Source organism: Saccopteryx bilineata, chromosome 2 (assembly GCF_036850765.1).
Source record: "Saccopteryx bilineata isolate mSacBil1 chromosome 2, mSacBil1_pri_phased_curated, whole genome shotgun sequence".
Lineage (NCBI taxonomy): Eukaryota > Metazoa > Chordata > Mammalia > Chiroptera > Emballonuridae > Saccopteryx > Saccopteryx bilineata.
In genome coordinates, this window is record NC_089491.1 from 347,068,846 (window position 1) to 347,080,911 (window position 12,066).

Sequence of the window (12,066 nt, forward strand, 5' to 3'; positions counted from 1 at the left end):
ACTTTGGGTTCCTGTCAGTGTCCCTTGGCAGTGACAGTCCATCCCAGTAGCAATAATAATGACCACATGCAGTAGCACCACCTTTGAGATCTGCGTCCCTGATGACCAGAGATACTCCCTGAGCTTGTAAGATTTAACATGTTTGTCCTCTTCTATTTGTCCCCCAGCCCTGGAGTGGTGGCTGCTGTACCGAAACTACCTTTGTGACTCTTAGTCTTCCCTTTCTGCCCATTCAGTTCTAATTCCTGGTTGTTGTGGGTTGAAATGTGTGCCCCTAAAAGATATGGTGAATTCCTAGCTCCCAATGTCATTTTTGGAGAAGGTCTTCAAAGATGGAATTATCAATAGTTATGATGAGCTCACCGTGGAGTAGCACGGACACCTAATCCAATGTGACTGGTGTCATAAGAAGAGAAGAGACTGTGTCACAAGCCGGCCATGTGAAGACAGAGGCAAGGGTTGGAGTGATGCGTCTACAAGCCAAGGAATGCCAGCAACCCCGGAAGCTGGACAGAGGCAAGGAAGGACCCTCCTCTAGAGCCTTTGGAGAGAGCATGGCCCACCTGACACCTTGATTTCAGACTCTGGCCTCCAGAACTTGGACAATAAATATCTGTTGTTTATGTCACTCATGTTGTGGTGCTTTGTTACAGAAGCTATAGGAAATTGACATTCTGGTTAACAATTATTTATATTAAATCCTTTTAAAATAACTGGCTCAATTTTTGTCTCTGGACTGGACCATGGATGATACTGAAATTGGTACCACTGGGGTCCCAGGAAACAGACTCTCCAAAAAGGGTATTGAGGATGGATTTGGTCTTGTCTAGTCATCAAGGCCGGGGCCAGTACCTACCTGGAGCCTAACAGAAGGGACAGCCATACAGGTACCACTTCAAAGGCAAGCCTCTGCCTGTAAGGGAACTAGAGTATGGTCGTCATAGAATTGATTTTGTCAATCCAGCTCAAGAAGGAAAAGAGTACTCTCAAAGGGGGCACCCGGATTTGAACCGGGGACCTCTTGATCTGCAGTCAAATGCTCTACCCCTGAGCTATACCCCCTCTTATTAATGATATGTAGTTAATAACATTCTTTATTCTTCCACTCATACGTGGGCTGTTGATTCTGATTCAGCAGAGAGCTGCTAGTCCTGCTCAACTGTACTTGCAACCCTTACGCCATAACTATTCTCTTTTCCCAAAAGGGCACCATCCCTTGTTGGCACACCACCTGGAAGGTCACTGAAAGACTCAGTTACTGAACTCAAGGGGTGTATTACTTGGAGTGCTCTTTTCAAGAACCAGACATAGCTCTCACAGGAGAGTGTTCTCAGTGAATTGGATGACACCCTCCAGCATTGGGGAGGGTGATCTGTTTTTACTTTTTAATTTTTCTGATTCAAATGCTAATCTCATGTAGAAGCATCCTCACAAACACACCCCAAAATAATGTTTAACAAAATATCTGTGTGCCCTATGACCCAGTAAAGCTGACACGTAAAATTAACCACCATATTTAGCTTTAACAATTTACAACATGGCCATGCTTGTTAGATCGAGAGGCTTGATAAAATTCAGGTTCAATTTGTTGGCAAGAAGATGTCACTGTTTTTTCTTTGTATAAGGATGCTCACCACTGCTTATTTCTCTTTTTTTGTGTGTGAAATTTATAATTAACTGGTGCGTGGAGGTTTTGTTAACCTCATTATAAATTTCCCTATCAAACACACATCGCCTAGTTTTAGCAAGCACTGGTGATACTTGTTTACATTTGTTATCTTTTATTAGGAGTTGCAAATGGTTTCATTCTAATTCCTGATCTCTTATGAACTCGAGTTTTTTGGATAAGAAAGAATTTCTTTTATTGGCTTTGTGATTCTGTTGGAATATAGTTAATACAGAAAGTGTAAAATAAATGCTTGATTCTTTTCTTCTATTTGTGGGTTTTCAGAATGATAAATTGATGCGTTAGCAACCTTCAAGCCTGACCAGTGGGGGCTTTAAAAAACACATCATAATGAATTAATGGATTTTTAAAAAATTTTATTTATTCATTTTAGAGAAGAGAGAGAGAGAGAGAATGAGAGAAAGAGGGGAGGGGGGGAGGAGCAGGAAGCAACAACTCCTTGCCTTGACCAGGCAAGCCCAGGGCTTCGAAGCAGTAACCTCAGTGTTCCAGGTTGATGCTTTATCCACTGCACCACCACAGGTCAGGCTGAATTAATGCATGTTATGTGTTTCAGTCAAGTGTACTCACTCTTCATTTTGACCCTCAAATTGTTCCCACCTTTGGCTAGTGGGAGCCCGTTCAGTTGGCTCCTATGTCCACTTAACATGGCTCTAGTAATCTTTGAGAATTTCCTTGTTTTCTGCAAGATGTGAGTGGGCGTTTGCGCAAGTAAAATGAAGTTGCCCGGCTGGGATGTCAAACCCAATCGTGGAGACTGACGTGCATTGTGTCTGCGGGGTGGAGGGAGGCGGGCCTTTTGGAGAAGTGTTGGCGGGAGCCTCCAAGATGGGAAGGGAAGGTCCAGGTTTTGTAGGAGGTAGACCCCCTCAACAGAACAGAGAGTCTTTGAGGAGGCCTCCTGCAGAACCAGAAAGTGTCTGGGTGAAGGTCCTGAGCTCAGCCACAGGGGTATGGAGCCCTGTGGGGACTGCTAACCTGGACGTGGCCTGAGCAGACCTGAGTGAGGAGTGAGGCTGAGTGCCCATCACAGACTGCCCAGACTCGGGACACAGCAGAAAGGGGGGACGCAGACCAAACAGACCCGTGCTGGATTACCCCCCCCCCACTTTCAGTGAGTGAGGCCTCACTTAATTTGGTTATTTTAAATTTTTCATTGTATTTGTGAAAGATAAATACTGAAATCACAGAACTCACATAGTACAATGTTCAAAAGGTACAAAAGTATGCAGCTGGAAGCAACCATCCCTCAATGGGTGATGGATAAAAAAAATTGTTCCTTATCCAGACAATGGAATATTACTCAGCACTGAAAAATAAGCGAGCTAACCAGCCATGAAAAGACATGGAGGACACTTCATTGTATATTATTAAATGAAAAAAGCCAATCTGAAAAGAGTATGTCATATTGTATGACATTCTGGAAAAGGCAACTATATGACAATCTAGAAAAGGCAAAACTATAAAGACAGTGTAAAGATCAGTGGTTGCCAGGGGTTTGGGGGTTGAGGGAGTTAAACAGGCAGAGCACATAGGATTTTTAGGGCAATGAAACTACATCATATGATACTATAATGAGGGATACACATCATTGTACATTGGTCCAAACCCATGGAATGTCTAACACAGGGGTTGGGAACCTATGGCTCGTGAGCCAGATGTGGCTCTTTTGATGGCTGCATCTGGCTCGCAGACAAATCTTTAATAAAAAAAAATAATAACGTTAAAAATATAAAACATTCTCATGTATTACAATCCATTAGTTTCCTACTGCTCATGTTCATGGTTGCTGGTGGCTGGAGTTAATCACAGCTGTCCTCCGGGACAACACCAAATTTTTATTGGATAATGCGTAAAGTACACGGGTCGTTGTATGGCTCTCACAGAATTACATTTTAAAATATATGGCGTTCATGGCTCTCTCAGCCAAAAAGTTTCCCGACCCCTGGTCTAACACCTACAGTGAACCTTCATGTAAACTTGGACTCTGGGTGATACAGATTTGTCAATGGTTCATCCATTGTAACAAATGTGCCGCTCTGGTGAGGGATGTTGATAATGGCGGAGAAAGTGTATGTGTGGGTGCAGTGGTATCTGGGAAATCTCTCTATCTTCCTCTTAATTTTTTGTAAAGCTAAAACAAACAAACAAAAAATCTTAAAGAATACATAAATTTAAAGAATAAAGTGGAACAAAAATAGTATACAATAAGAATTCACCCTCTCCCTCATCTAACCAGCTTCCCCTGGAGGAAACCCACTTAACAGTTTCTCATGTATTCTTCCACAGATGGTCTGTGCATATGAGTAATTAATGCATAGGCTTTCTATGACTCATTTTATATAAACCCAAATGGAAGCCTAACCTATGTACTGTACTGCATCTTGGTTTTTTTTTTCATCTATCGTAATATTATATAAACAAAGGCAGAACTACCCTCCTTAGTCCCATGAGAAGTGCAATCCCAAAGGGTGGGCAGGGGTACAGACATTCAAGGTCCCTCTAGCTGTAGGAAGGTACCCAGACCGGTTACACAGGAGAAGACACAAAACCAGGAAGCCCAGCAGAGAAAAGGGAAATTTGGGATAATTACAGGGGGCACCCAGATTTGAACTGGGGACCTCTTGATCTGCAGTCAAATGCTCTACCCCTGAGCTATACCCCCTGTTGGGACAAATGGGCCTCCTCAGGACTCCTCCATGTGGTGGGTAGCCACACTCGAGACATGTGTAAGAACTATAAGACCTAATGTTATTGAGCGCCTTATAATGTGTTAGACAAAAATGTTCTAAGAGCTTCATATATATGATTTTAAAAATTATTTGTGATTGTACTATCTTGACCACCACTACCATCACCATCCTTATCGTGGATGATGGTGATTTGAAGCCACCTGCCCCAAATCACAAAGAGTAAGTGATGGAATCAAGAGCTACGTGACCACCACTTCATCCTGCCTTGACTCAGCGCCCATTGAGGACGGGTGTTCGGGCTTTGCTGCCCCAGCACCAACCCTTCTCCCCGCCCTGTGACAACCAGCTGTCCCTTTTCCCCTGCCTCTCTGCAGACTCTTCTGCTTCATCGTGGGGCTTCCCAGAAAAGCAGAGAGTGGACCTAAGCCAGAGCCTTGAGAGGTCCCAACAGAGGCTTCTGGCAGTCACAGCACATGAACTGAGGTTTCCTATATCTGCAAATTCATTAGTTTTTGTATGAGTAACGCTTTCATGTGGCACAAAATTGAGAACGTACAAAATAGCACACAGAGAAAAATTAAGGCTCATTACTATTGTGATCACTTTGCACATACATATATGAAATCACGATGCCATACACCTAAACGTTTACAATGCTATGTGTCAATCACATCACAATAAAACTGGAAAACATTTAATAAAGTAAAAAGAATTCACTTAGTTTCGTTGACATCCATCACCATACATAGTTACAACGTTTTTCCCTTGTGATGAGAACTTCGATGATCTACTCTCTCAGCAACTTTCAAATACACAATGCAGTATTATTAACCATAGCCACTAGGTTGCATGTTGCATCCCAGGAGTCACTTATCCTATAACTGCCTTGGTTTCCTCCTTTTTGAAGTGGGGACTACTGATAAAAACACCAATCCTAAAGGCTTTCTGTGAAGATGAAATAAGAATGTGAAGACATCTCTCAAAAGAGGGCAGAGAGTCAGGAGGGGAGAGCAGCAGGACAGGGTGGGTCCTAACTTTATTCTAGAAGGGATACTGGCTCTACAGAGACCAGGGAAGGCTGGTGGGAGCCTGGAATCCTGGAAAAAGTGATATGTAGGGAGCACTTGGATTTGAACCAGGAACCTCTTGATCTGTAGTCAAATGCTCTACCCCTGAGCTATACCCCCAGATATGTGCTAGTTCTCACTCATACCCTGATACTCACACAGCCATACCCAGACTCTATAAACCAGGGGTCCCCAAACTACGGCCCACGGGCCGCATGCGGCCCCCTGAGGCCATTTATCTGGCCCCCGCCGCACTTCGGAAGGAGCACCTCTTTCATTGGTGGTCAGTGAGAGGAGCACAGGATGCGGATGCCGCAAAGGCGTTGCTCACGTACAGTACTACTTCTGGTGACGTGGGAAGCACGCATCATATCACTTATTAAGGCTAGCAGTGACAAATATGGAACCGGACATTGACCATCTCATTAGCCAAAAGCAGGCCCATAATTCCCATTGAAATACTGGTCAGTTTGTTTATTTAAATTTACTTGTTCTTTATTTTAAATATTGTATTTGTTCCCGTTTTTTTTTTTTTTTTTTTACTTTAAAATAAGATATGTGCAGTGTGCATAGGGATTTGCTTATAGTTTTTTTTTTATAGTCTGGCCCTCCAATGGTCTGAGGAACAGTGAACTGGCCCCCTGTTAAAGTTTGGGGACCCCTGTTTTAAACTATCACAGCTGCAGCGTCCTCAGCTTCGCGTTTCATAGTCACTTCAAACTGGTCTTTCTGCTCTGAACCCCAACCTATTTTCTGCCCCAAGTTTGGTGAGTCCCCAACCTACTTTCTGCCCCAAGTTTGGTGAGTCCCCAACCTACTTTCTGCCCCAAGTTTGGTGAGTCCCCAACCTACTTTCTGCCCCAAGTTTGGTGAATCAGTGATTTGGTCACAATCTTTTGCTTGCTGTGGGAGACAGCAGGGGTTCCAGGGACCCTCTCGTTACCTAGATGAGCGAACTCCAGACGGTCTGGAGCCCTTTCCCCACACCAAGCTCTGGGTCTGAGGTCCCGGCCCACCTGTCTACTCGTCAGTCGCTCTCTACCTGTCATCTTTTCTTCATCCATCCTTTCTCCACTGCCCTCCTCCCCACCAACTCCTCTCTTCTCACCACCCAGACCTCCTTAGTCCTTTATCTAGTTCCAGTGTTATCTTTTTTAAACTGGAAGACAGGCCCAGTGAACAAAAGGTGGACAATTCACTCTCCAAAATGAAATAGATGTCGGAATCTAAGAAAATGGTGAAAACGACAGAGCAGCACTGGAGGACTTGTCCTAGTAAATATTTGGACATCTACTAAAACATAGGACTGAAAACAGCCCCAGGGACAGAGCAAGGAAAGCCAGACCTGGGAGCACACCACAGTATATGTGCAGATTTAATGAAAGAGAATCACAACCTACCTGCTTGGCTACCCCGTGCCCCGGCCTGCGGGCATCCAGTTCTTCTCTGATACCCTTACATTGGCTTTGTTGACTCCATGTCATAAAGGTGTGGGCTACAAAATAAATAAGGTGGTTGTGGGTGACTTGAACTTTCTTCTTTTTATTCCTCTAAAGTCTCCAAATTTTTTGCACCTAATGTATTCCTTTCAAAATCAGAAAAAGCAATAACTGCTACAAATTTAAGCATAGTCTCTTCTAGTAATGGCAAGCAATATACCATTTCCTAATGACATGTTAATAAATGCTTTATGACAGAAAGGATCAAGGGAATGCTTGATCCTTGAGTTACCTAGAACTCATTTAAGCTTTTAAAGCAGTGGTAGTAAACCTGGTCCCTACTTCCCACTAGGGGGCGCTCCAGCTTTCATGGTGGGCGGTAGCAGAGCAAGCAAAGTATAAATAATAAGATAGATTTAACTATAGTAAGTTGTTTTATAAAGATTTATTCTGCCAAACTTAGTGAAATCCGACATAAAGTACTTGGTAAGTAATTATTATTATATGCTTTAACTTGCTGTAACTCTGCTTTATAAATTTTATAAAGTTACTTCTCTACTTTATAAATTACCATTACTGTGGAACTGGTGGGCGGTTTGAAAGTTTTACTACTAACAGAGATACAAAAGTGGGTGGTAGGTATAAAAAGGTTGACTACCCCTGTGCTTTTTTTCTTTTTTTTTACAGAGACAGAGAGTCAAAGAGAGGGATAGATAGGGACAGACAGACAGGAATAGAGAGAGATGAGAAGCATCAATTATTAGTTTTTTGTTGTAGTTGTTCATTGATTGCTTTCTCATATGTGCCTTGACCATGGGGCTACAGCAGACCAAGTAACCCCTTGCTTGAGCCAGCGACCTTGGGTCTAAGCTAGTGAGCTTTGTTCGAGCCAGATAAGCCCGTGCTCAAGCTGGAGACCTCAGGGTCTCGAATCTGGGTCCTCCATATCCCATTCCGACACTCTATCCACTGCACCACCGTCTGGTCAGGCTGACTACCCCTGGTTGTTTTTTTTTTGTTTTTTTTTTTTGTATTTTTCTGAAGTTGGAAACGGGGAGGCAGTCAGACAGACTTCTGCATGCGCCCGACCAGGATCCACCCGGCATGCCCATCAGGGGGTGATGCTCTGCCCATCTGGGGCGACGCTCTGTTGCAACCAGAGCCATTCTAGCGCCTGAGGCAGAGGCCACAGAGCCATCTTCAGTGCCCAGGCCAACTTTGCTCCAATGGAGCCTTGGCTGCGGAAGGGGAAGAGAGAGACAGAGAGGAAGGAGAGGGGGAGGGGTGGAGAAGCAGACGGGCGCCTCTCCTGTATGCCCTGGCCGGGAATCGAACCCGGGACTCCTGCATGCCAGGCCAATGCTCTACCACTGAGCCAACCAGCCAGGGCCACTACCCCTGTTTTTTTTTTTTTTTTTTCATTTTTCTGAAGCTGGAAACAGGGAGAGACAGTCAGACAGACTCCCGCATGCGCCCGACCGGGATCCACCCAGCACGCCCACTAGGGGCGACGCTCTGCCCACCAGGGGGCGATGCTCTGCCCATCCTGGGCGTCGCCATGTTGCGACCAGAGCCACTCTAGCGCCTGAGGCAGAGGCCACAGAGCCATCCCCAGCGCCCGGGCCATCTTTGCTCCAATGGAGCCTTGGTTGCGGGAGGGGAAGAGAGAGACAGAGAGGAAAGCATGGCGGAGGGGTGGAGAAGCAAATGGGCGCTTCTCCTGTGTGCCCTGGCCGGGAATCGAACCCGGGTCCTCCGCACGCTAGGCCGACGCTCTACCGCTGAGCCAACCGGCCAGGGCTCACTACCCCTGTTTTAAAGGAATACTTATTTCCATTTTTGCCGATGAGGACACAGCCTTATAGCTTCATCTGCCATCTGGTCCCCCTCCAGGTTAGGATGGGTGTCAGTCTAAGCTATTAATAAAGGCTCAGATACATTGAGTGTTTACTACATTGGAGGCACTGCATGGACCACTTCCTCCTGAGAACTCTTTGAAGCGGGTAAAATTGTTGTCTTCCATGAAGTAGCTAAGATTACCCCCATTTAACAGACACTCAGAGGGGTTAATGAACTTTCATTCATTTAATGAACAGTAAGCACCCACTGCATCCAAAGTTTGTTCTAGGCCCTGAGGGCTCAGCAGTGAACAAGACAAACAAACCAGGTCCCTGCCCTCATAAGCCTCTATCCTGAGAGGTGTAAGATGGCAGACAAGCAAACAAATGCATGCATGAGATCACCGCAGACACTGAAAACACACCGGAAAATCAAGCAGGGTGGTGTGTGTGCCGGGAGATGGCAGGGGTAAGGTGGGGAGCTCAGGGAGGTGGCAATTTGAGCTGAAGTCTGACTGATAAGAAGTCAATATGTGAAGATGTGGAGGCAGAACATTCCAGGCAGTGGGTAGAATGACTGGAGGTCCTAAGGTGAAAAGTAGCTAGGCAGGATCATGGGTATAGATAGTGCCAGTGTGGTTGCAGAAAAGGGACAGAGCAGGACAGAATCGAGCAGATGTCAGGGAGGTGGGGCAGGTCACAATTTATAGGGCCTTGTGAGCCAAGTTCAGGGGTGGGTTTTATTTCATGTCTCACCTAGGGAGAGGTGGAGCCTGGACTGAATGCAGACCTATCTATCTCCCCTGCCCAGGGCCACCGCTATGAGGCCCTCCTGATGGGCTCTCTGCAGAGGGTTGACCAGGAACTGTCATCTCTGGCTTGTCCTATCATGACAGGCTCCCCAAGCCAGTCTGTAAGCCTATTTGGCCGCAAATGTCGGTTAGTTATTATTCACCCTGTTGGCCTTGTTCCTGCCCTCATGGAGGCAACATTCTAGCAGAGGGAACACATGTGAATGTGACACACTGTCACTCAGACACTTCAATTACCATATGAAGAGTGCCCATGAGCTCCCAGAACAGGGCAAGGTAACTCTAGTCTGTGGGGTTCAGGAGAGCTTTTCTGAGGAAGTGACATTCCCACACCTCCCAGGAGGAAGGGAAGTTGTTAGGACGTGAGTGGTCCAAGAGGCCCGGACAGCGTGGGCGCAGCCTGAGCCAGAACTGTGGAGAGAAGGCCCAGGTGTTGAAGTCCGCGACACAGCTCTTGTGGGTTGCATAGTGTCTTCCCACTCACTTCCTCCCAGGAACCCCAGCAAGTGACTGTACTTGGAAATAGGGAAGTCATACCGGAGTAGGAGGGCCTTTAATGCAATATGACCATTGTCCTTATAAGAAGAGACACAGAGATAGAGACACACAAAGAGAAAACCAGGTGACAACAAAGGCACACACTGGAGTGATGTGTCTCCAAGCCAAAGGAAGCCAAAGATTACCAGCCAGCACCAGAAGCTGGGTGGGAGGCACGGAACAGATTCACCCTGAGAGCCTCTAGTGAGAATCAACCCCGATGGCACCTTGATTTTGGATTTCTAGCCAATACATTTCTGTTGTATAAGACCAACCAGTTTGTGGTGGCAGCCTTTGGAAACTAGCTAATAAACTTATACACAGCCCAAGATAGGGCTGGAGAGGCAGGCAGGGCTTGGTGGGTCCTCAAGAAATTCTGGATTTTACCCCAAGAGCAAGGGGAACCACTACTCTTAGGGAGGTAAGCAAGAGAACGCAATGATCAAATGTGCATTTTCAAAGGATTCCTCTGACTGCCTAATGTTCCTAAAGCATCCAAATCCACAGAGGGTCAGGCCCCACAATATGCCCCAGGCCACTGTGTTAATGCCATTGCCCCTTTGGTCACCACTAATACGGAACCAGGTGAGTCTCTCTCAAGAGCCTTTCCACATGCTGGGCAGACACTCTATTCACTGAGCCAACCTGCCAGGGCTCAAGAGCCTTTCCGAGTCTCACCTCTGTCTGTTGGTTCCCACCAGAGAACAAAAGTGAACTGGGCCCTGGCTGGTTGGCTCAGTGGTAGAGCGTCGGCCTGGCGTGCAGGAGTCCCGGGTTCAATTCCCGGCCAGGGCACACAGGAGAAGCGCCCATCTGCTTCTCCACCCCTCCCCCTCTCCTTCCTCTCTGTCTCTCTCTTCCCCTCCCACAGCCAAGGCACCATTGGAGCAAAGATGGCCCGGGCGCTGAGGATGGCTCTGTGGCCTCTGCCTCAGGCGCTGGGATGGCTCTGGATGCAACAGAGCGACACCCCAGAGGGGCAGAGCATCGCCCCCTGGTGGGCATGCTGGGTGGATCCAGGTCGGGCACATGCGGGAGTCTGTCTGACTGCCTCCTCATTTCCAGCTTTGGGAAAATGCAAAAAAAAAAAAGTGAACTGGTGGGCCTTCTATAAACTGGTTTGGCAACACGCATCAAAAGCCTTTAAAAAAATAATAAAGTTCATACTCTTTGATAGGACAAGTCCACCTCTTGGAAATAACTAGACGGATATTTGAAAAGATTTCAAGGACCAGAAAAGGTCCAGCCCAACCATCACCAGAGCGCTCCTTCACAAGGCCCATGCACCTGCACATGCTGTAAATGCGTCTGCCACCAGCTTCACGGACCTGGACTTGAGGACAGTGGTTAAAATGAACTGCGGCCCGGGAAAGGGTTTTATAAACCTCGACGTTCCAGGGGCCGTCCCTCCCTCCTCGGTCTCCGCGACCCCAGTACTGCCATTGAACCCCTGCCCTCCGCCCCAGGGCGGGGCTCGTCTCGGCTCTGCAGCGTCACACACAGCCCTGAGGCCTGCCCTTTGTGTCCCCACCTGGTCCCTAGACCCCTATCTTTACAAAGCACGGGCACCACCGAACTGGGCGTGGAAGGAAACGAGAAAACCCAGGAAAAAGGGGTGGTGTCAGGGTGCAACAGGGCGGTTCCGAGACGGCCCCGGAGGATGGGCCACCGCACGGCCCACCTGGGGGCTTGGAGGACCGCCTCTTCCTGGGCGCGCGACGGCGGCCCCACGCCACCACCGAGAGGCCCGCGTTCCTAGAGCGGCCGCGGGCGGCCAGGTGCGGAGCCGGCCTCGAGGTTCCCCGCTCCGACCGGCAGGGGGCAGCACGTCCCGGCGGCCCCACGTGGCCGGGGCGCCCGGAGCGAGGCTTGGGATCCCGGGCGCGCTCTGCGGGTTCGCTTTGGTTGACCAGCAGAGAGTCGGCTCAAGGAATTCAAAACATTGAAGTCATTAAAAATTAAATAGACAAAACACATAGACATTTATTTAAAA

At 47.3% G+C, this 12,066-nt stretch overlaps 3 non-coding genes across 3 annotated transcripts; all 3 read right to left on the reverse strand.

The window, feature by feature from the left end:
* Positions 1 to 990: 990 nt before the first annotated feature.
* TRNAC-GCA (transfer RNA cysteine (anticodon GCA)) lies at positions 991 to 1,062 on the reverse strand. The gene has a single exon. It is a non-coding gene; the product is annotated as a tRNA-Cys (tRNA).
* A 3,218-nt stretch (positions 1,063 to 4,280) lies between these two features.
* Positions 4,281 to 4,352, reverse strand: TRNAC-GCA (transfer RNA cysteine (anticodon GCA)). Its single transcript has one exon. It is a non-coding gene; the product is annotated as a tRNA-Cys (tRNA).
* A 1,143-nt stretch (positions 4,353 to 5,495) lies between these two features.
* Positions 5,496 to 5,567, reverse strand: TRNAC-ACA (transfer RNA cysteine (anticodon ACA)). Its single transcript has one exon. It is a non-coding gene; the product is annotated as a tRNA-Cys (tRNA).
* Between the last annotated feature and the right edge of the window lie 6,499 nt (positions 5,568 to 12,066).